This window comes from Carcharodon carcharias, chromosome 8 (genome assembly GCF_017639515.1).
Source record: "Carcharodon carcharias isolate sCarCar2 chromosome 8, sCarCar2.pri, whole genome shotgun sequence".
In the NCBI taxonomy this organism is placed as follows: Eukaryota; Metazoa; Chordata; class Chondrichthyes; order Lamniformes; family Lamnidae; genus Carcharodon; species Carcharodon carcharias.
Window position 1 is genome coordinate 99,586,282 of NC_054474.1, and position 23,668 is coordinate 99,609,949.

General features: G+C 42.2%; 1 protein-coding gene across 2 annotated transcripts in view; it reads right to left on the reverse strand.

Moving 5' to 3' along the window:
* Positions 1–9,258: 9,258 nt before the first annotated feature.
* Positions 9,259–23,668, reverse strand: part of LOC121281130 (F-box/WD repeat-containing protein 11) — a 170,254-nt gene continuing 155,844 nt past the window's right edge. For both annotated transcript variants that reach the window (XM_041193837.1, XM_041193836.1), the window contains one exon: positions 9,259–11,401. The gene's annotated coding sequence lies outside the window, so the exon portion shown is untranslated. The remainder of the gene's footprint in view (positions 11,402–23,668) is intronic.

Here is a 23,668-nt window from a genome sequence, read left to right on the forward strand (position 1 = left end):
CCCACTCAAGACAGCTGCAGTCATATCATCATGAAGCAATTGCAGGATTATGATGAAGTTTCTTGGACATCCAAATCTCTGAAGCACAATCCACAGAGTCTCGCAATTTACTGCGTCAATGCTTTGGTCAGATCAATCATTGTAATGAAGGGTTCCTGGTATTGCTCTTGGCATTTTTCTTCAATTTGTCTGGCAACAAAGGCAGTGTCGGAGGTTCCTCTGGAAGGTCTAAAGCCGCATTGTGTCTCTGGGAGGATTACCCCAGGAAGTAAGCAAATCAGGAGAATGTGTGTTAGGATTTCCCTGCTACAGACAAGAGGGAAATACTGTGATAATTTCCACAGTGTGATTTATCTCCCTGCTTGGAGATAGTTACTATTCTCACATCCTGAAATTGGTGGGTGGTTGTGGTTGTGGTGGTGGTGGAGAGTTCATTTTCCTCCCATTTGCAGAATGAGTACACGGAGTCTTGATGTGAACAAAAGTCCACCTCTGCTGGAATACCATCAGGACCACAGGCTTTGTTGTTTTTCATCCGTTTGATTGCTTGCTGCAGCTCTCCCATTGATTGTAGTTTACCCAGCAGGTTCATACCAGAGGGTACTGGTATACTGGAGTGGCCTGGAGGGTGCCAGCTGCCACTGTGCATTCATGGCTGTTCTTTCCAGAATTGTCAGGTGTCATTGTCATCCTCATGAAAAGAAACACGATCCTGTGAGGAACAGAGATTTTGACCATTTGACTTTGGTCTATAGATGGCCCTGGTGGCTTCAAAAAAGCTTTGCATGTCATGATGGTCAGCATATTGTTGGATCTCTAGGCTCTGTCTTCCCACCACATGCATTTTACCTTCTGGGTTTGTCTTTGGGTGTCAGCATTAAGCTATTGAAATGCTGCCTTTACTTGCAGTCTTGGGTTGTTCTGCCAGGCAATGAAGGCTGTTCATTTTATTCCAGCATCATGTACATCGAACCATCCCTGGTGATGATGATGCTCGAACCCAATGATCTGAATACAGGTGTCCAGTACAATTTAACTCCAGAACAGTAAGATCAATTAAAGTAAGTTTGATGTGTGAAGATTTTCCAAATTGGTTGTGAGCTGCACTTGGAATTCCTCTCTTCAATCAGGCTGCTTTAGGACTGAGACATTGACCTTCTTCCTCTTGGACTTTTGGACCTTGCAATGTCTTGCTCTACGAAGACGCTCATCACCGATTGAACAAGGCTACAATCTGTCCAGCAGGTATCAGTCTCCCCCAGGAATCGAGTGATAGTTAAGGGAATGTGGTGGCATAGTGGACTTGTCAGTGGACTCGTAATCCAGAGACCCAGGATAATGCTCTGGGGACCCAGGTTCAAATGGTGGAACTGGAATTCAACAAAGGAAAATCTGGAATTAAAAGTCTAATGATGACCAGGAAACCATTGTTGTAAAAACTCCTCTGGCTCACTAAATCTGCCATCTTTACATGGTCTGACCTACATGTGACTCCAGACCCACAGCAATGTGGTTGACTCTGAAAAGGCATGCCAGTTGTATCAAACCACTACAGAAAATTGGATAAGGAATGAAACTGGACAGACCACACCAGCATCGACCTAGACACAGGAAACGACAATGGCAAATTCAGCCCTGTCAACCCCACAAAGTTCTCATTAGTATCATTTTTTATTCATTCATTGGACGTGGACATAGCTGGTTGGCCAGCATTTATTGTCTGCCCCTAGTTGCCCTTGAGAAGGTAGTGGTGAGCTGCCTTCTTGAACCGCTGCAGTCCCACATGGCGTAGGCACATCCACAGTGCGGTTGGGGAGGGAGTTCCAGGATTTTGACCTAGCAACAGCGAAGGAACAGCGATACATTTCCAAGTCAGGATGATGAGTGACTTGGAGGGGAACTTCCAGGTGGTGGTGTTCCCATTTATCTATTGCTCTTGTCCTTCTAGATGGTAGTGGTCAAGGGTTTGGAAGATGCTGTCTAAGAAACCTTGGTGAATTCCTGCAGTGGCCGGGTTGAATTTGTCCTGCTTTTTGTGGACAGGACATACCTGGGCAATTTTCCACATAACCGGGTAGATGCCAGTGTTGTAGCTGTATGGGAACAGCTTGGCTGGGGGCGCAGCAAGTTCTGGAGCACAAGTCTTCAGACTACTGCCGGAATATTGTCAGGGCCCATAGTCTTTGCACTATCCAGTGCCTTCAGCCATTTCTTGATATTACGTGGAATGAATTGAATTGGCTGAAGACTGGCATCTGTGATGCTGGGGGCCTTTGGAGGAGGCTGAGATGGATCATCCACTTGGCACTTTTGGCTGAAGATTGCAGCAAATACTTCAGCCTTATCTTTTGTACTGAAGTGCTAGGCTCCTCCATCATTGAGGATGGGGATATTTGTGGAGCCTCCTCCTCCAGTGAGTTGTTCAATTGTCCACCACCATTCATGACTGGATGTGGCAGGACTGCAGAGCTTAGATCTGATCCATTGGTTGTGGGATCTCTTAACTCTATCTGTCATTTGCTGCTCATGCTGTTTGGCACACAAGTATTCCAATGTTATATCTTCACCAGGTTCACACTTCATTTTTAGGTATGCCTGGTGCTGCTCCAGGCATGCCCTCCTGCACTCTTCATTGAACCAGGGTTGATCCCCTGGCTTGATGATAATGGTAGATTGGAGGATATACCGGGCCATGAGGTTACAGATTGTGTTGGAGTACAATTCTGCTGCTGCTGATGGCCCACATCACCTCATGGGTACCCAGTCATGAGTTGCTAGATCTGTTCAAAACCTATCCCATTTAGCACGGTGGTAGTGCACACAACACGATGGAGGGTGTCCTCAATGTGAAGGCAGGGCTTCATCTCCATAACGACTGTGTGGTGGTCACTCCTACTGTCATGGACAGATGCATGTGCGACAGGCAGGTTGCTGACGATGAAGTACATATTTCCATCTTGCTGGTTCCCTCACCACCTGCCGCAGACCCAGTCTGGCAGCTATGTCATTTAGGACTCAGCCAGCTCAGTCAGTAGTGGTGCTACCGAGCCACTCTTGGTGATGGACATTGAAGTCCCCCACCCAGAGTACATTCTGCAACCTTGCCACTCTCAGTGCTTCTTCCAAGTGATGTTCAACATGGAGGAGCACTGATTCATCAGCTGAGGGAGGGTGGTACATGGTAATCAGCAGGAGGTTTCCTTGCCCATGTTTGACCTGATGCCATGAGACTTCATGTGGTCTGGAGTCAATGTTGAGAGCTCCCAGGGCAACTCCCTTTCGACTGTATACCACTGTACTACCACCTCTGCTGGATCTGTTCTGCCGGTGGGACAGGACATACCCAGGGATGGTGTTTGGGACATTATCTGTAAGGTTTGATTCCATGAGGCTGTTGCTTGACTAGTTTGTGAGACTGCTCTACCAACTTTGGCACTTGCCCCCAGATGTTCGTAAGGAAGGCTTTGCAGGGTCGACAGGACAGAGTTTGAAGTTGATATTTCCGGTGCCTAGGTCGATCCCGGGTGGCCTATTCGGTCCATTCCTTTTAGGCTTTTTACTGGTTTGCTATAACGGAGTGGCTTGCTGGGCCATTTCAGAGGGCAATTTAGAGTCAACCACATTGTTGTTGGTCTGGAGTCACATGTAGACCAGACCAGGTAAGGATGGCAGATTTCCTTAATGAACCAGATGGGTTTTTACAACAATCTGACAAAAGTCCAATGATGACAATCTGGTCATTAACTCATTAATGTGAGAGCTTGTGTGTAAATTAGCAGCTGCTTTTCCTACATGACAATAGTGACTACACTTCAAAAGTACTTAATTTGTTGTAAAGTGCTTTGTGATGGCCTTTATAAATCCATGTTTTTCTTTCTTTGGTACCATGTAATACTGATGGGGTACAGTTGAAGTTCTTAGTCTTTTGTGAAACTGTTCGTTCAGCTCAGTTGATAGCACTCTGGTTTCTTAGTCAAGATGTCATGGTTTCAAGCCTTTCAGCACCGTCAAGACCTCAACTGCTTTGTGATCAGAGAGAAGGAAGAGAAGGGAAAGGGATAGAGTGAGGGATTACTGGCACACGGGAAGCTGAGCCTGTGCTTCCAGATAATGCCTTGGAACATTTAACCCAAAGGACCTGTGGATAGAGACTTAAGATATACCTCATATCTGCCCTCAGTGAAATCCAGTCACCACAGTTTTGCCCATTCACTTAGTCTATTAATATCTCTTCATAATTATATACTTTCATCATGTGTTACAATGCCAACTATCTTTGTTTCATTGGCAAGTTTGGATAAGCGGCAAGATAAAAACAAAAAGATAAAAACTCTCTATTCCATCATCTAATAAATAGGGTGAATAGTTGAATAGTGAAAAATCTCTTTGCCAATTAGAATGCCTGTTCATTATCCCCAACTGTCCATCCGCTCAGCCAGTTTCCTAGCTGAGTCAGTAATATTCCTTCAATTCCATGAGCTTCAACTTTTGCTGACAGTCTTTGATGAGGGACTTTATCAAAAGCCTTCAGGAAGTTCATATAAATAACATCCATTGACATTTCCCTGATCACTACTTCAATCACCTCTTTAAAAAACTCAATCAATCAATCAGATTTGTTCCAAATCCAGGCTGGACCTCTTTGATCATCTGAACATTTTCAAGGTGTTTAGTCACCCTATCCTTAATTATGGACTCCAGTAATTTTCCAGCAAAAATTCCCTGGTTACTCTCACCTTTTTTCGAATAAGATTGACATCTGCAATTTTGCAATCTAAAGGAACGTACATACCTCCTTCCTTTGAAACCTTGAGATGGAAAGTTCTGGAGATTTGTCACTCTTTAGTGCCATGCATTGCTCCATTACTGCTATTTTAGTTACACTAATTTTGTCAAGTCCCTGATTCAATATTAGTTCCCATGGGATTTCAGCATGCTGACCTCTTCCTCATCTGTAAACACTGTATACAAGGTCATTCAGAATGTCTGCCATTCCTTATTTTCATTGTAATTTCACCACCATCAGTTGTGAAGGGTCCACGTTGCTCCTGACACCCTCGTTTCTCCAAATGTAATTGTAAAAATGTTTGTGTCAATCCTGACATACCTTACAAGTTTCTTTCTGCAGCTTTTACCATGTGTATCGTTACTTTTTGCAGTTCCCATTTGTCAGGATTGGTGCTATTTTCATTCTTATGTTTTTTTTCCACTTTTCTTCTGTTTCTTAACTCTTTAGTCGCCCATAGTTGCCTTTTCTGACAGAGTTCTTGTTCCTTAGGGGTATAAATGGATTCCGCATCACAAGATTCATTTTTGAACATTTCCCACTGATCTTCTATTGTTTTATCCAATAATGGATTTGCCCAGTCTCACCTCATCAATTTCAGCCTTACCACCTAAATCTAATTAACATTTCAAGTCTGAATGACTTCTTCAAAGCTGGAGGGTCATACAGACGCAAAACGTTAACTCTGTTGCTCCCTCCATAGAAACTGCCAGACCTGCTGCGTTTTTCCAGCATTTTTGTTTTTATTTCAGATTTCCAGCATCGGCAGTATTTTGTTTTCAGTTTTTACCTGAATCTAGAATATTTTACAGTGGTGCAATCACTCAACTATCTTAATATCCATTTTGCAAGGGGTTGAATGTAGGTCTTTCACTATCCACCAACCACCCCGCCCCCCCTCAAATACTACAAGTTATGATTTAACTTACAGGTTAAATTACAGGGACTGGAAAACAAACCTACTGCTGTATTCTCTGGAATATAGAAGATTAACATGTGATTTGATCAAAGTTTTCAAGATATTAAGGTGAAAAGATAGAGAGAAAATATTTCCCCTAGTTTGGGGCATGGTTGGGGTTTGGGGGTGGAGTAGTACAATCTAAAAAGCAGGACCGAACAAAAAAAGGTACGTTAAATTTGGAACACTATCTCAAATGAAAATTGATGCGAGATCAATTGTTAATTTTAAAAATAAAGTTCATAGATTTTTGATATCCAAGGTATTTAGTAATATGGGGAAAAAGTGGGCAGATGGGAGTTAGGTTGCACATTAGCCATGATTGCATTGAGTGGCAGAAGAGCTTGAGGCCCTAAATGGCCTCCTCTTGCTATGTTCTTAGCACGGTGTACAATGAGTTGATCCACTACTGTTGGTGATAGTAGTCCATAGTTGGATGATCTATATTATTTCAGAATTGAGGAAGGAGTCAAGTAGAAAAAATGGCTGCAAGAGTACTGCATGGTACAGTGCTGGCTTGGGTGCTATGCCATCTCTGGGGTGCCATGGGGGTGTGTGGCTCTCCCAGATCATCCCAGTCTACTTTCATGGGAATATGTTTGCTTCTAGATGGGGTGGAGAGAGATGATTATCTGATCATTACCTACTCCTTCAGGAAGTGCCCATGTCCCTAAGTGTTTCTCCCTCATCAGCCAGAAGCCATACATTACTTACTGACAGGAATGTATCCAGAGCTGTGTTACATGCTGGTTAGGTGGGGGTGGTATCACATATCTCCTCCTCCAGCAGGAGGCAACACCCTCCATCTTGAATCATTGGACTTGGGTATACTGGGCATCATTCCAAAGTTTGCAGATGACTCAGATGAGGATGAAGAGATCATGTGTGGCATGTGATACATTCCAATAAGCTGGAATAAGAGTTCTCTTTTCAAACCGTCTCCTTTTAAAATAATTCACAGGATGTGGGTCTTGCTGGCAAGGCTGGCATTTATTGCCCATCCCTAGTTGTCTTTGAGAAAGTGAACTTTTTTGTACCGCTGCAGTGTGTGGTTTTTAAGTTTTTAAAAATAATTAAAAATTCACGTGTTCAAATTCCTCCATAGGCCTTGCCACTTTTCAACTCTGTAACGACCTCCTTCTCTACAACAGCCCAACAGTTGTGTCCCTCCCAATCTGGCCGTGTGAATCCCTGCTCCATTATTGGTGGCTGTGTCTTCAGCTGCCTGGGCCCAAGCTTTGGAATTTATTTCCCCAGAGCTCTCTCCTCTTATGACGGTCCTTATAACCTGCCACTTTGATCAAGCTTTTGGTCACCCATCTTCTGTTCTTCTTATAGGGTTGAATATCAAATTATCTTTGGAAATGACCCAAGCTGCTTCATAGGGCTATGTAAAAGGTGTTAGGGAAATGCAAATTGCAGCAGCAAAAGTATTCCCAAAGGGTTGTTAAGTGGAGTTTTCCATTTTGACCAAACGGCAATTAAGGAACAGTGATATATGCTCAAGCCAGGTGCTCAGGAACTTAGTGGTGATGATGGAGTCTCAAGCACCTATTGCCCTTGTCCCTCCAGGTGATGAATGTTGCGAGTTCGGAAGGCATTACTGAAGCAGCCTTAGAGTTGCTTTATCCTGTAAATAGCACACACTGCAACCAATAATTACGTGATACCAGAACATTGGGAATGCAAGTGGGTAGCAACACATGAAAAAATATCTAGCGTAAAACCCTAAATTTATACAATGGATTGGAATGGGTTTGAGCAAACTATTTTATTTTAAATGTTGGCTTTGGTTCTGGAATGACCCTGAAATTTGTGGTGAAGCACAGTGACTGAGTTGGAATTTCTCTCAGCTGTTGAAAGACCATGAATTGGGCCCCGTGGAGCTATTGATCTGTCCTCGTGACCCTTGGTCATGCTGCTGAATTCTGACAGTCTCAGATGCATCTTTAGTAAGTTGCAGGCCTCTCATTGCTGATAGATCAAGGCCCAACTCCTCATCAAATTACTCACTGGACCAAAAGTCACTGAACAGATGATGCATAGACCACAGCCAAGATAGGCTGATAATGGATAGCAGCTTTTGGAACTTGCCTAATGTTGGCCCCAGACACATCCTTTCCAACTCGGCCCCGATTAACCTGAGTCTTTAAAAAATCTCAAGAACTTATTATTTCAACTCACAAGCGTTTTCATGGAGATAAAGTGAAAACTGTGAATGCCAGTGACTTGAAATTTAAAAGAAAAAATAGGGAATGTTGGAAATACATCACAGTTCACCAGCATCCAAAAGCCAAGAGACAACTTCACCAGCTGTGGTCATCATGAAGGCTTATGGCTGAAATGTTAACTCTTCTCTTTCCAATAATGCTCAATGAATTGGAAAGCCTTTTAGAACTTGATCATCCAGTGCAAGAACATGTCAACTGCTGTTTTAGAAGCCTGAATTCTTGTACAGAGAATCACGTATTTTCCACTGAGACATTCAGCATAAACTCTCAAACACTCCCAGGGTAAGAACAGCACGAGATTAGATACAGAGTAAAGCTCCCTCTACACTGTCCTGTCAAAAACTCCCAGGGCAGGAACAGCACGAGGTTAGATACAAAGTAAAGCTCCCTCTACACTGTCCCATCAAAAACTCCCAGGGCAGGAACAGCACGAGGTTAGATACAAAGTAAAGCTCCCTCTACACTGTCCCATCAAACACTCCCAGGACAGGTCGAGCACGGGATTAGATACAGAGTGAAGTTCCCTCTAACACAGCCCCGAAACTGCCAACCTCGAAAAAGTGCCTGAAGTCTTCAATTTGCCATGTTAGTCTGAGCAAGGAATTGGACAAAGCTCACTATAATTCAATGCACACAGGTTCCTTACAATTGGGATTTTCACCCATATTAGCACAAGAACTTTCCATTGCCTTGGATAGTAGCTGGATGGTCTACTCTCAGATGTACAGTAAAAGATTCAAGTTGAGGACTGCAATCATTCAGCCCTTCAAGCTTGTTTCAACCATTCAATCAGATCTTGGCTGATCTGTATCTTTGTCCTTCCTGGTTCCATAATCTCCAAAATCGTTTCCTAACAAAAATATTTTGATCAGTGTTTTCCAGATTTCCATTCCCCTTTGTGTAAAAAGTGTTTCCGGACACTACCCCCAAATGGGCCTGCTCAAATTTTAAGGTTATGCAGTACACATGGTTCTGGATTTCCCCAGAGGAAATAGTTTCTCTCTGTCTATCCTACTGACTGCTTTAATCACCTTCAATACCTTAATTAGATCATTTCTTAATCATCTTTACTCAAAGGAATAAAAGTCAGAGTTTTATTTAATACTTTAATCTTTATACTTCTTCTGTATTACTGACAACATGCAACTGAGAGGGAGAGTGCCAGCACATCACCAGAGCGCTTGCATGCTTTCTGCCTTATGAAACACACAGACTACTGTGCCCACGTTTGTCACCCTGAGTGCCCAGGCTATGTCTTAAGTGATGATCTACAACAGGCTTCATATTTTGTAACTGAAGTAATTTATTAAGCACATTCCACGTTAAAAGCTTAAACTGATAAACAATTTTCTGTACATTTATAACAGTCTTTATGAACTGTCGAGACACACGTACTTATTTCCACTGGAAAGTAGGCAGGGTTCAGAGGTTTCAAACATAATTACATGATATAATCATCGCATCCCAGCGCTTCCAGAGCAGTCGTACTGTCCCTTAATAGGGTCCACAGCTGTGAGCAGTAAGCATACTCGCAGAGTACAGCCAATGTCAAAAGAGCTCCTTAATCCTCAGATCCTCGCATTCCTGCTACATGGTTCTGCAGCTGACAACTGAAAAAATTCCTTTGCAGTGACATACTGGGCACAGGACTTTTAAACAGGTCTTTAAATTAAAGCATTACAAAATATACACCTAAACACAAAGAAGACACCAACTCTGTGTGACTGCATGCCTTGTGTCTCAACGTGTAAAACACAAGCAGCTGAACCCCTTTCTCAGGGGGAGGGATAGAGAAAAAACACACTACAGAATCTCAGCTTTGGCTGTGACAATGTTATATCCTAGATGCCAGTTTTCGATATACACATAAACCATAGAGGCAATACTTACAGGTAACTGCTTGTGCAAAGATACTGTTAGTTGAGATGTCTTAAAACAAAGCTTTCACTTTTACAAAATGTGTGCTCCAGTAAATCATGTTTCTTTTTGTTTGAAGGATGTGGGGAAGAGGAAGAAACATTTCTATATAATCTGAAGCTTGTCTTGGCAGATAGGTAGCAGATGACCACGTCTGGTTAAAACACAAGGATATGGAATATGTACAAAAACACAAGTTATTCAACAAATAATTGGGCCAAGAACTGCACCTAACTATATACCAATAGGTGGGTGGGGGGGGTTCCCCAGAAACAGCCTCTCTTATTAAATCAAGTTGTCTTCAAAATTCACTGGCTGTGTTACATAAATTAAAATTTCAACAGGGCTATTCTGCTTTAAAAAAATCTTTGAAAGGATCAGAGAAGTAATGTTAATGACCTGGGATGAGAATGCATTTTGCTTTAAATCACAGTAGTGACATTGGTTTGAAAGGGGAAGGGACACAGCAATTATGCATAAATACATGCTTTTCACAGTTAGTGCAATATAGCCCTCCATTAGTTTCAAGAACATTTGGGGAAAGAAAACAAAAATCCCATGAGAAGGTTCAAATAGGTTACTATACAATCAACACACGACGTTATATACAACTAGCTACATTCGACACAGCTCGAATTGCATGTAATCTTTGTATATAAGCAGCTAACACTTCTATTTACTGTTAATAATATATATATTTGTATATATATATATAAATATTTTATATATATATATATATATATATGTATATATATTAAAAAAGAAACCCCCTTTTCCAAAAAGCTCAAACTTTAGGAATTCATTCAATGCACTGTTTCCTTGTATAGAACGTGCATCCATTTGTAATCTGAATGAAAGTGAGAAAGGCAACCAAACTGAGAGGCCTCTTCACAGGTTTTGAGAGAATGATGCTTCCTAATACATACCAAAGCTTTGAGAAATTCTGCTTGTTGTTCTGGAATAATATGGCACCTAAACAAAGAAACAAATGTCCCAACAAAATGACTTCTTCATCCCCTTTCCTCAGGGCAAAGTGCAAAGCGATACTGAATGAGCCAAATCCTTCCTCCAATCAAAGGTTTGGCAGCCTGTCCATTTAGAAGAACCCATTTGTGAAACACTTAGCTTTGGGAAACAGAGACTGCTCTTCTTTTCTGTACATAGTATGGCAGATGGCTAGGCTCCTCAAATGCAAGTTCTGCTGTAAATGTCATTTCAGAATCCTCTGAGTAAAGGAAACACAGGGGCAGAGAGAGGGGGAGAGCGCACGATGGGGCAGGGGGAGAGCACGCGATGGGGCAGGGGAAGAGTGTGCGAGCAAGAGAGATAGATTCTTGGGGTGTTGGTGGGGGGGATGAGGGGGGGAACGCATAATGTACTGTACTGATAGCTTGCTGGCTTCAATCTATCCACATCCACAGAAACCAGGTCACCACAACTAAACATGGCTCTTTGAGCATAGTCATCTTCAGGCTCCATATAGCCAATATCCAGTAGTAATTCCAGCCCCTGTGGAACAAACATAAGTACAGATTGTGAGTATTTGGTTTCAATTGATCAACCCCTCTCCCCATGTTTTATTTCTTTCCATTCCCGAGTGCAAAATCTAACTGGGCACTCCAGTGTCACACTGAGTGAGTGCTGCATTGTCAGAGATGCTGTCTTTCAGATGAGACAAATTGAGTTCCCATTCGCCCTTTCAGGTGGATGTAAAAGATCCCATGATAGTATTTGGAAGAAGAGCTTGCGAGTTCTCCCAGGCGTGCTGGCCAATATTTATCTCTCGTTCAACAACACAAAAACAAATTATCTGGTCACTTTCACATTGCTGTTTGTGGGATCTTGCTGTGCACAGACAGGCTATTGTTTTTGCTACATTACAACAGTGGCTAGGCTTCAAAAAGTACTTCATTGGCTGCATAGCACTTTGGGATGTCTTGAATTTGTGAAAGGCGCAAGTCTCTCTATTTCAAATAATTGCAGGTCTATAAAAAAACCAACGTGTTTAATGTACAAAGCAGTGTGTTTATGAGGTCGAAGTCAAAAGCACTGCACAGTATGTTCACGAGCAAGTGTGCGAAAGCATACACAAATGAGCATGTGAGCAAGGGTGCATCTGTGCGGTCCCATACACCCACATAGTTGTATTGGTCTTTGTGAAATAGTGTAGCGAATGGATTGGACATGCCATAGGCCCTGTTTGGACAATCTGATAAGTATGATGGATGGAGATATGCGAACATGGGTGCGCCACTTTCACTTTGCACAAATTGTAACACTCAAATTTCTTAATTCTCCCCAGCAGAGATTCTCCTGACCAGCATCTCCACTCCCCATCCTATATCCCAAAATCGCTAACAGGAACTATAACAGCATTAAATTCAATGGAATTCCTAAAAGAGAATTGCTGCACTGTTTTATTCCACACAGTTGGCTGGATTTGTGCAGTTAAAATCATATTAACACAGGTATATACATGATAAATTGAGGTGTCAGCCCACAGTCACCTGGTAAGACTCCCAGTGTTTGTTTGTATTCTTTCATGGGGTGTCAGTGTCGCCGACAAGGCCAATATTTGCTGCTCATCCCTAAGTGCCCAAGTCGAGAGGGTTCAAGTTCCATAATCTAGGCTAACACTTTAGTTTGGAATGTAGGAGCTCTGCATGGTCAGATGATCAGGGGAAGTTAAAAGATCCTGCTATGTTTTTGGATTCAGCAGTGGGCATATTTCCTGTAAGCAGACCTCAGATCTCTTATGAAGCAGAGTACACTGGGTAAACATTCTGGGAGCCAAGAAAACCCTAGTCTCTGTACTTATTTACAGGAAGTTAGGGGATATATCACCAAATGCTTACATCTTTCAGAAGATTGAACTACGTTCTCTGCCTGGAAACAAACCCACAGATGATTGGTTGCTGAGACAACAGAAAACGATAGAAAAACTCAGCAGGTCTGGCAGCATCTATGGAGAGAGAAACAGTCATACAATAACTCTGTTTCTCTCTCCACAGGTGCTACCAGGCCTGCTGAGTTTTTCTAACATTTTGTGTTTTTATTTTCGATTTCCAGCATCTGCAGTATTTTGCTTTTATCTTGATGATTGGTTGCTGCCTGATTAGCAGAGAACCCTGTACTTGCCTTAGATACATGACCCAAATGTTTAGAGAGTGGAGACAGTAGCATCTTTGCTCTCTCAGGCTTACAATGAAATTTTATATTTCTACTCTTTTGGAAGTTGTTTGAGACTGTTGCCACCAGAAGTCCCATTCCACTCACACTGCAGAATCACTCTCCATTTACAATGTAGTACTGGTGTGAAGTTGCCACAACCTCTACCCCAAAGCAAAGCTGAACATAAATATCCTCAGCACCCATAAGATTCCCCCACTGTAGCTGCTGAATCATCAAATTTCTCAATTTTCTCTCTTATCCACCCTTATTCCCTCCCAGACTCACCTCCTACTCCCTTGACCCTTCTCCCATGAACTGCTAACCATCCTGACCTCAATATTAGTTATTAACAGCTCCCTCCCTTCAGTTACTGTCCTCCTCCCCTTCAACCATCACCCCCTCAACCCACCTTGTCCTTATAAACTATCGCCCCATCTCCAATCTCACTTTCCTCTCCAAAGCCCTTGAACGCGCTGTTGCCTCAAATCTGTTTTCGGCTTTCCTGCTGCTCTATTTTTGAACCCATCAGGATTCACTCATCACTGCAATGAAATAGCCTCCCAAGTCACAAATGACATCCTATGTGACTGTATTAAACTATGCCTTGTTCTTCGTGGCCTGACTACAGTTTTTGACAGATTGACCACATCATCCTTCTCTAGTTCCTCTCCACCATCATCCAGCTGGGAGGGACTGCACTCGCCTGCTTCCATTTCTATTTATCCAGCAGTAGCCAGAGTATTACTTGTAATGGCTTCTCTTCCTACTCCCGGCATCGTTAGCTCTGGTGTCCCAAAAGTCTCTCCTTGACCCCCTATTCCTCACCCACATGTTGCTCCTTGGTGACATCATCCAAATACATGACATCAAGCTCCACATGTGCACTGACAACACCCAGTTCCATCTCACCAACATCTCTCTCAATCCTTGATTCATCACTCTTTGTCCAACATCAAATACTGGATAACCAGAAATTTCCACCAACTAAATATTAAGACTGAAGCCACTGTCTTTGGTCCCTGTAACAAACACTGTTCTCTTGCCACCAACTCCATCCTTCTCCCTAGTCACCGTCTGAGACTGAAACAGACATTCGAATCTTGGGGTCACATCTGACCTTGAGATGAGCTTCTGACTACATATGTGTTATCACATGTGCTGTCTACTTTCACCTATGTAGCATCATCAATCTCTGTCCTAGCTCATCTCATCTCCCACTGAAGCCCTCAGCTATGCCTATTAACTCTAGACTTGAATATACCAATGCTCTCCTGGCTGGTTTCCGTCCTCCACCCTTCATAAACTTGACCATGTCCAAAACTCCTGACTACCAATATCCTAAGCACACTGGATCTTGTTCACCCATCAACCAAATACATGCTGACCTACATTGGTTCCCACTTAGTGCCTCTATTTTAAAATTCTCATCCCTTGTTTTCAAATCCCTCCAAGGTCTTTCCCATTTTCCATCTCTAGCCTCCTCCTGTTCTACAACCCTACCATCTCCATGCTCCTCTAATTTCAGCCCTTTGCTTATCCCTGATTTTAATCACTCTACCTTTTTCAGCCGTACCTTCAGCTGCCTGGGTCCCAACCTACCTCTTTGACCAAGCATCTGCTCTAATATGTGGCTTGGTGTGAATTTTGTTTGATGATGCTCCAGTGAAGCACTGTGGGATGTTTTACTACGTTAAAGGCACTATAGACAAGCTGCTGTCGATGGAGCAAATGGGCTGTGCCAGTTCTATGCAGAGTGTTTGGGGCTGAGTGTAAAGGGCAAGAGAGCAAGAGGGGGAACTATGATATACCATGTTTAGGAAGCCTGGGGCACTAACCACACAAACTGCTTATAAGTAACAACAGAAACTAGCTTCAGCAAGCAAAATGTTTTGAACTTATTCAAACCAAAAACATAGCCAACTGCAAATTTTGAAATTTGTAATAAATGAAAACTAATACTAAACAAAATAGTTTGGGCCTGAGGTATTCAGGGTCCCACACACACTGTTCCCAGCTGCTTCAAATAGCCAGTATTAGTGCATCAAGCTGATAAATGAGGAGTGCTCTTTTAGAAAAAAAGATTTCTTTTCCCAGATCTAATACATCTGGAATGCCACGTTCCTAAATTCAAGTTTCCTAATTGATGATTTTGATGTTGAGGTCTTTTGCCAGCTTAGGAGTTAGGGCTGAATGGATGAGCAGCAGGCTGGCTGAGAGCATTGAAACAAGGGCACATGATCCTTGTATCAGAACGTCAACTCCTCTCAAGGTTTTCTTTTAAAAATTCATCCCAGAACTCACACAGTGAACAAAGAACCTTTCTGTTTGCTGACAGATGAAACCCTGTGTAGTTTTACACCTTCACCATTTTCAAATACAGCTGCCACTAACACTGACATCCCTCATTCACGGCACTGGAGGTTGCGTACAACACAAAACCACAAAAGGTTACATCCTCCAGGTGGGTCTCTTTATAAATTCATGGTTTGAGAACTCCCTATTAGCTCAGCTGGCAAATGTATGACCTGGTAATGAACTGCACAGAGTTGAAAAGACCCTGGTCCCAACTATTCGCAGCCAGGGTAGCAGTAGGGATGCCTCAGACCATTTCCTTGCACTAGGTTAAAAAAAAATGGGGGGTGGGAAGGAGGGAAAAGGTGGAACTCAGCCAAGGCTTCCAAACTTCAGGGGCCTCCTAATGGAAACGTGTCAGATTGGGTGCCCCATACAGTAAAATTTCTAACCAATTGTTGCTGAGATTTGCACATCCAGAACGTCAGCTGATGCCCATAAAAGTGAAGTCCAACAATTATATTAATAACATCCCAGAAATACCAACCTCTTCCGAACAGTACAACACTAACAACTAATGCCTTCATACCTGTACCCTCAGCAACATTTCAGCATTAGCATTTTTGCCTGACTCAAATGTTGTGGGCTCAAATCCCACTCGATACTTGGTCACATATCCTAGGCTGATACTTCAGTGCAGTACTGAAGGAGTGCTGCGCTATCAGAGCTGCTGTCTTTCAGAGGAGGTGCTGCACCGAGACCATCTGACACCTCAGGAAAGATGCCAGTGCACTTTTTAAAGATGTTTTTTCCCTCAATCGACATCACAAAAACAAATTATCCACTCATTATCTTAACGCTGCTTGTGGGAGCTTGCTGTGTGCAATTTGGCTGCCATGTTTCCTACAACAGTGACTACACTTTAAAACTATTTTATCTGCTGTAAGGCACTTGGAGATTTCCTGAAAGACTTGCATTTTTAGAGCGCTTTTCATGACTGGAGGACATTCCAAAGTACATGAAAGCCAATTAAATACTTTTGAAGGGTAGTCATTGGTTTAACTCAAAAAACAAAGCAGCTAATTTGTGAACAACAAGCTCTCTCAAACTGCCATGTGAGAATAACTACCATCGGTTTCAGCGAATGTTAGTTGAGGGACAAATATCAGGCAGGACACTGGAAAAACTCCCCTTTCTCATCTTCAAATAGTGTCATAGGATCTTTTACGTCTACCTGAGAAGACAGACGGCATCACGTTTAACCTCTCATCCAAGCACAGCACCTCCCAACAATGCAGCACTCCCTCAGTACTGTGCTGGAGTGTCACTTAAATTATATGCTTAAGTCTCTGAAGTGGGGCTTGAACCCACAACCTTCTGGCTTAGAGGCCCATAGCTGACCTTTGAAAGGTAATATAAAAATGTAAGCTCTCTCTTTACCACCTGGAAGCTTTGATCTATTCTAAGGTAAAAGAAAGCAGTCCACACAGTTGAGTCTTCAATTTGTGAAACATTGCTTTTGTGAATCATTCCATATTTTGAACAGTCCAAGACTTGACTATTTTATTCAGCAAATGTATTGGTGCCGCTTCAGTGAACTGCCCTTGCCTCTAACATTTCAAAAGGGCCAACAGCGCTCATTAATACGGCTCCAAGTGCAACTTTTAAGAGAATAAGGGCTTTTCAAAATCATGAAATTTGACTGAAATCATCCCCCAAGTGGAATTAACAAGTCTGTGGTAACACTGCAGACACTACCTGTACTATCTGCACACTGCTAGCAGACAAACCCAGCCCTCTCCTTACCCACTTATGAATGCAACTGTTAAGGCCTATGCTATAATGGCCAGCCTGGCACTAGATCAGCTTTGAAGATGATGCGATGGAAAATGTACTCATTTATTGCTGGCTATGAAATTCTGCACTAAAAGATCAAAGTCGAGATGCAAGGTGGGATAAGAACTACATTTTTGCAGGCCTGTGATAAAATAATGCCTTTTACTATTATTTTTATTGGCTATGCTTTATCCTTTGAACTTATTTTTGGCTGGTAGTTAATTGGGCAAGAATCCATATCCTAAAGAATATACTCAAAGAGAGAGAAAATACTGTCCCAGTGTTTCAGCAGTGAGATTTTAAAATAAATTGAAGTTTATTTTTATAAGGGACCATATTGTTAATCTTGTAAGCAATGGCAAAGAGGGGGCAGGCTCAGTGCTTGGAGAAGGCCTCAGGTCAATGATGTGCAGTTTGCCTTTCTTCATTTTAGCACTTATTACAGGCAGCACAAGATGGCCCTCAGGAGGAGCCCTACAGCTCTGTGTGGCTCAGGTCTTTAAGTAAAGACTCAAAGCAGGATGGTCTTGGAGAAATGTCTAAGTTTTCCATGGTAGTTTTGGGAGGGATGTCAAATGGAGCCTGCTTCAACTTTGAGAGAGGTGAAACTTGTGGTTAAGATTGTGGCTTGGAAAATACATTCTATTAGCAACCTGGAAAAGTCTATGTCTGGAGACAGGGTTACCAATAATGCAAAGGACAAGAGGGGGCTCTGCTCAGGTTGTTCTGAGAAACGGTTGCATTATCTGCCAAAAATAGTCAGGAAGAGATTGAAATTGGACCACAAATTAACTTTATCTCGAAGCTTAGATGTGGTGTGCCAGGCAGGCTCCTGTGCTTCCTAAGCTCTGGATATCATTTTCCTGCTCATCGTGCATTCTCCACCATACAGGAAGCAGGAGACAGAAAAAGAGCTTCCTGTTTGCAGATAAATATCCTAAAGACCATTTTATTCCTCAAACCTCAGATCTCGGCCTGAGGCTTATTGAACAATAAGGAGAGAATTATGAGGAAAGCAATAGTAAAGTTGGTTTATGTGCAGGGAATTCTCACTAACAAATCTTATATTGGGTGTTCCACAAGTAACTGCTGTTATCCAATCTTTTTCTTTACGTAGGGCAAACTCCAGAAATATGGAAAACTGCTGGCAGTGTAGCCCTTTATTGGCTATGTCTCCAAAAGGACGTCGACGAAAGTTTTCACTTGGCTCAAGTTGAGGTTTTTGTGTTGACAAGAACCCTGAGCTGGTAGAATATGACAACACTGACTGGACTGTCACGTAAGCCATGCCTCTAGACTGTGTGTATGAAGAGGGTCCTGCAATATTTGGCTGCATCAACAGACATGATTGTGAGCACCTGAAAGTAAAGGAAGACCAAAAGAGAACACTGTGCACTGGTATTTACAACCCTGGAGTCTGAATCATTCATGGAGCCACTTGTCTGCATCAAAGTAAGCTCATGACTTGTACGAGGCTACCCTCTCTCAGTAAATTGCCTGATCAAATTGAAGCAATGTTGTCAACTGGAACTTTATTTCTTTAAGAAGTCTGCTTAGGAATCTGATTCCTATCAGAGAGATACTGCTAAACCTTTAGGGGGCCACAAAATAGTACAAACATAATCCTTCCTTTCCTGATCAACAAAAATGATCTCCCCCCCCTCCTATAACCCTTCAAGATCTGTGCACTCCTCTAACTCTAGTCTTTTGGGCATCCTCTATTTTCATTGTTCATCTTTTGGCAGTCTTGGTTTAAGGTGCCAAATCCTAAGCTCTGGAATTGCCTCCCTAAACCTTTCACTCGCTATCCTCCATTAAGACTCTCCTTAAAACCTAGTTCTTTAACCCAAATTTTAAAAATAAATCTAACTTAATATCTCCTTATGCAGCTCAGTGTCATTTTGTTCTTTGATAATGCTCCTGTGAAGCACCTTAGGGCTATTTACTGTTAAAGGTGCTATATAAATGTAAGTTATCATATCACTGCAAGAAATAGACGGCTGGCTCAAAATGTAAGAGACAATCGATGTCAAAGACCTAGTCTCTTCAAGACCAATACTACGCTGGTCTGACCAACAAGTCCTGTGAAACGTAGTGAGTTTGTAATGAAAACCGAGCTGCACGAGGCTCTTTCCAAAAGGCATGGGCTGAGAAGCATGGTTGAAAGTGATACAATACCACATTGTACTTGGAAGAACATTAAAGGCATTGACCATGGTTAGCTTACATCTTCACTTGGTGCAGTTTTTGAAACCTGAGACTGTTTTAACCATTAATTTTACCTACGAAATGATACAAACAAATGACATAAAAGTGGACAAGCCTTCAATGAAAACACAATAAAAACGTTACCAAATAGGGGCAAAGACAAACTGCTGCTTTAATGTCAGAACGCTTCCATTATCCATTACAAGGCTGGGAAGCCTCATGCTGATGACATCAGAGCAACTTAAAAGATCAAAGGGAACAGTCACCCATGGAAGAACACCTTGTCCTTTGCAATTCCACTTCTCTCTGACCTTTCCCTGGTTTGCAGAACGTTGCATCAGCTTTACCTATTCTCAGTGTGCAGATTATCAAGAATGAAAAAATAATTTTTTTTCATCCAAAGGCACAATATGTTCTGGCATAGTCCTTTGTCTATTGTGTACTGTTTTCATTGGAGCTTCCATAGTGTGAGTGGTGATTTTGAATATGTGCTATAAAGACAACTGCAAATGCACAAAAACTTGCAATAAAGATAACAAACACATTGAATGGTGTTCACCACACATGGAATAACCTCAGGCTACAGACATGTAACCACATCTGCCTCTATGATAGGGAGAAGCTCAACCATACTTGGCATATTTGCCAAATAGAATCGCTACAGTGGCCCTTCCATCTGGTTCAGGAGTGTTTAAGGCATCAAACCAGGTAATGAAAGGCACTGATGTCTGACCAATCACATCTCCTGGGGTTCACTGGTTAATGAATTAACTTAGTTGAAGAACAACTATTTGCAGTCAGAGAAACCAAAATGCAAAGCTTTTTCGATGTTTTCCAGTTTCAGCACAATTCAGGAGTGGCAGGTTATCATATGGGAACAATTTTAATCAGGTTACAGCAATGAAAATGAATTCAACAGCAAGGAATGAAAAATTCGTTCTTGGCCAAAAGCTGTCACGAATTATGTTCTGAACTGCATACTATTTCCTTTGACAGCTGAGAGAGGAGTGTGGAGTGCAGGCAATAGTGCTGAATTGGGACTGCTAAAACTGAAGCTTCACTTTCCATGAAAATGTATATAATTGCAACCAAGGCCCACATCGGTTTCTGTTGGAATGCAATGCGCTGTGCAGAACTACTACCCATATCCTTAACAAGATTAAAGTTCATCTGGCCAAAGAAAAAGACTGTACATAAGTTTCCAAGTGGCATACCGAATGCAGCCATAGGTGTGGGAAACTATCAGAGCCATCAGTTCAGCTTGCTCCATTGGAAAAAGAAATACATTCAAGAGCTCATTTAGTAAAGGCAAAGTGTAACAGAGCAGGTGGAGTTGTATGGAGTTAGCCGATTGTGGTCAACTGGAGGGGAATCAGCCAAATTTTCCATTCTCCCTTGTTATCCAATAAATTCTGTCTGGAAGTACTGCATGGACATCAGTGGAGGACGGAAGCAGACTCAGCTGCCCACTGCCTTCACACAGAAAGGATGGTCAACTGGGACAGATGACAGGGTCACCAGGGCTTGTGGATCTGCACTCTAGCATGAACACAGGAGGGCTGATAAATCAACATTTGTATTTGTCAGTTTAACACATTTGGGCTATGGCATTGATTTCACACAGGCTACGTAAAGAATTCTAGTGGATGAATTCAGTGGCTCTAAGAAATGTGCCAAGCTAAGTTCAAAGCAGCTCACCTTTGAACAACTAGAAATTCTTTTTATGAAACTGTTCCATTTTCTGTAATTGTTATTTTTTGATTTCCAATCTGCTTTAGTTTGCCTATCACTATGAGGCACTACGCTCAGAAGCTTGGTTTGTTAGCATATAAGATTAAGAAATTTCAGAACATTCTATAGGCCAAAATTCAGTTTGAGGTCTGTGAAGATATGAAAAAGCATTGAACTCTTTAAAAACATACATCTTGTATCAAGTAAAACTTGAGCTGTTCTTATGCATTAATATACATCGTTGTACAATACTATGGCAACTTCTTGGAAGGAGGCAAATGAATAAAGTGGAGTTGCTCCATTGGGTACAGATAGTATTGGCAGAGTTTATATCCCAAGTGATGCGAGAGTATCCTTAGAACCTCTATCAGCTTGCAGTGGTATCCTTCCTGCTCCAGGTCCTGAATTCACTTGTGTGCCACTATAGGACTGTGAGGATGCACAGGGGATTCTAGTGCCCATATCTCCATTCACTGAAATACATGTAGCAGCCCAGGCTGCTTGTAGTCCTGCTGCTTAGGGAGTTTCAGGGCCTCAGTATAAGTTTGGTTTCCTGATAGAGATCTATGGGGGTGGTATGCGCTTGGGGAAAGGGGGTGAGGTTGAGAGTGCCACCAAATAATGGGCCATTCCTGGGTGGTTTGGAGTCGATGGAGAGGAGGTGACATCAAACAGTACCATGCAGACTGGCATGTTGTGTTCTTCCACTTTGTTTCTTTACAAGACCAAAATAACAGGCACATGGGCTAGAGAGCAAGCATTTTAAGAGGATAACTGAATTACAGTTAGGGTATATATCTACTTACTGTTAGCAAACATTTCAATCACATGTTTGCTATAGAGGTCTTTGTTCTTCTGAGAATAAGGTGAACATGTATGTTGTGACTATATTCATGTGAATTTATAGGTCACACATGGTCTTGCTGTCCTCCAGACAGCAAAGGTATAGATGAAGACACGACCAGAAGATGGGCAGTAATTAAGGTCTGGAATCACTTCGGAGCTAGGCTGTCAGGAACCAGAATTAATGCAGGTAACATTCATAACAGAGCAGACAACAGTGGGCACCCTGGATCTCAGTTCCATGAGGTTGAAGGCCGGTGGAGTAGAGTGGAGGATGGAAAGGGCTTTTGGAGTGTCATTGGGAAGGAGGAAGAGCAGGTTATACAGATACTACTTCATGTAGTTGGTTTGCATTTGCTTTGAAAATATAGAAAAGTCCTGGAGGCAACTGAAGTCCATTGGCCTGAGCAGGTGATGTTTGGCTTAATCTGGACCAGGACAGTGTCAATGCATGAGGGTAATCCCCTCAAGCATCAAACTTAAGATGAGTGGCAGGTCAGACGATTGGTCAGAATATAAAGAACGGCAGAGAATGACTAAAAGGTTAATCAGGAGAGAGAAATTAGAGTATGAGAGGAAAGCTAGCTAGAAATATAAAAATGGGTATCAAGAGTATTTAAACAGGAAAAGTGTAAGTAGAGTGAGTGTTGGTCCTCTAGAGAGAGAATGGAGGGTTAATAGTAATAATTAAATGAACAAATATTTTGCTTGTCTTCATTATAGAGGACACAAAAAACATTCCAGTAATAGCTGTAAATCAGGAGGCAGAGGGGAGAGGGGAACTTGGTGAAATTACAAATCACTAGGAAAGCAGTACTGAGCAAACTGATGGAGCTGTGGGTTGCCAAGTCTCCGGGTCCTGATGGACTTCATCCTAGGGTCTTAAAAATGGTGGTTAATGAGGTAGCAGATGCGTTGGTGTTAATTTTTCAAAATTCGCTAGATTCTGGAAAGGTTCCATCAGACTGGATAGTAGCAAACATAAACACTTTATTCAAGAAGGGAGGGAGGCAGAGAACAGGAAACTATAGGCCAGTTAGCTTAATGTCAGTAGTGGGGCAAGTGTTAGAAACGATCATTAAGGAGGTCATAGCTGGGCATTAGAAAAATTCCAGATAATCGAGAAGCGTCTGCATGGTTTTATGAAAGGGGAATCATGTTGAACCAATTTATCGGAGTGCTTTGAAGGAGTAACATGTTGTGGATAGAGGGGAGCCTATAGATGTACTGTACTTGGATTTCCAGAAGGCATTTGATAAGGTGCCACAGAAAAGGTTATTGTGGAAAATAAAAGCTCATGGTGTAGGGGTTAACATATTAGCAATGATAAGATTGGCTGGCTGGCAGGCAGCAGAAAATAGAATGTACACATAAATGGATTTTTTGCGGATTGGTAGGATGTGACGAGTGGAATCACACAGGGGTCTGTGCTGGGACCTCAATTTTTTTACAATTTATATCAATGACTTAAGATCAAGGGAGTGAAGACATGGTAGCTAAATTTGCAGATGACACTAAGATAGGTAGGAAAGCATGTTGTGAAGAGGACATAGGGAGGTTGTAGATGGATAAAGATTGGTTGAGTGGGTGGGTAAAAATCTGGCAGATGACGTGTAATGTGGGAAAATGTGAAGTTGCTCACTTTGGCAGGAAGAATAAAAAAAAGCAGAACATTACATAAATGGAGACGACTGT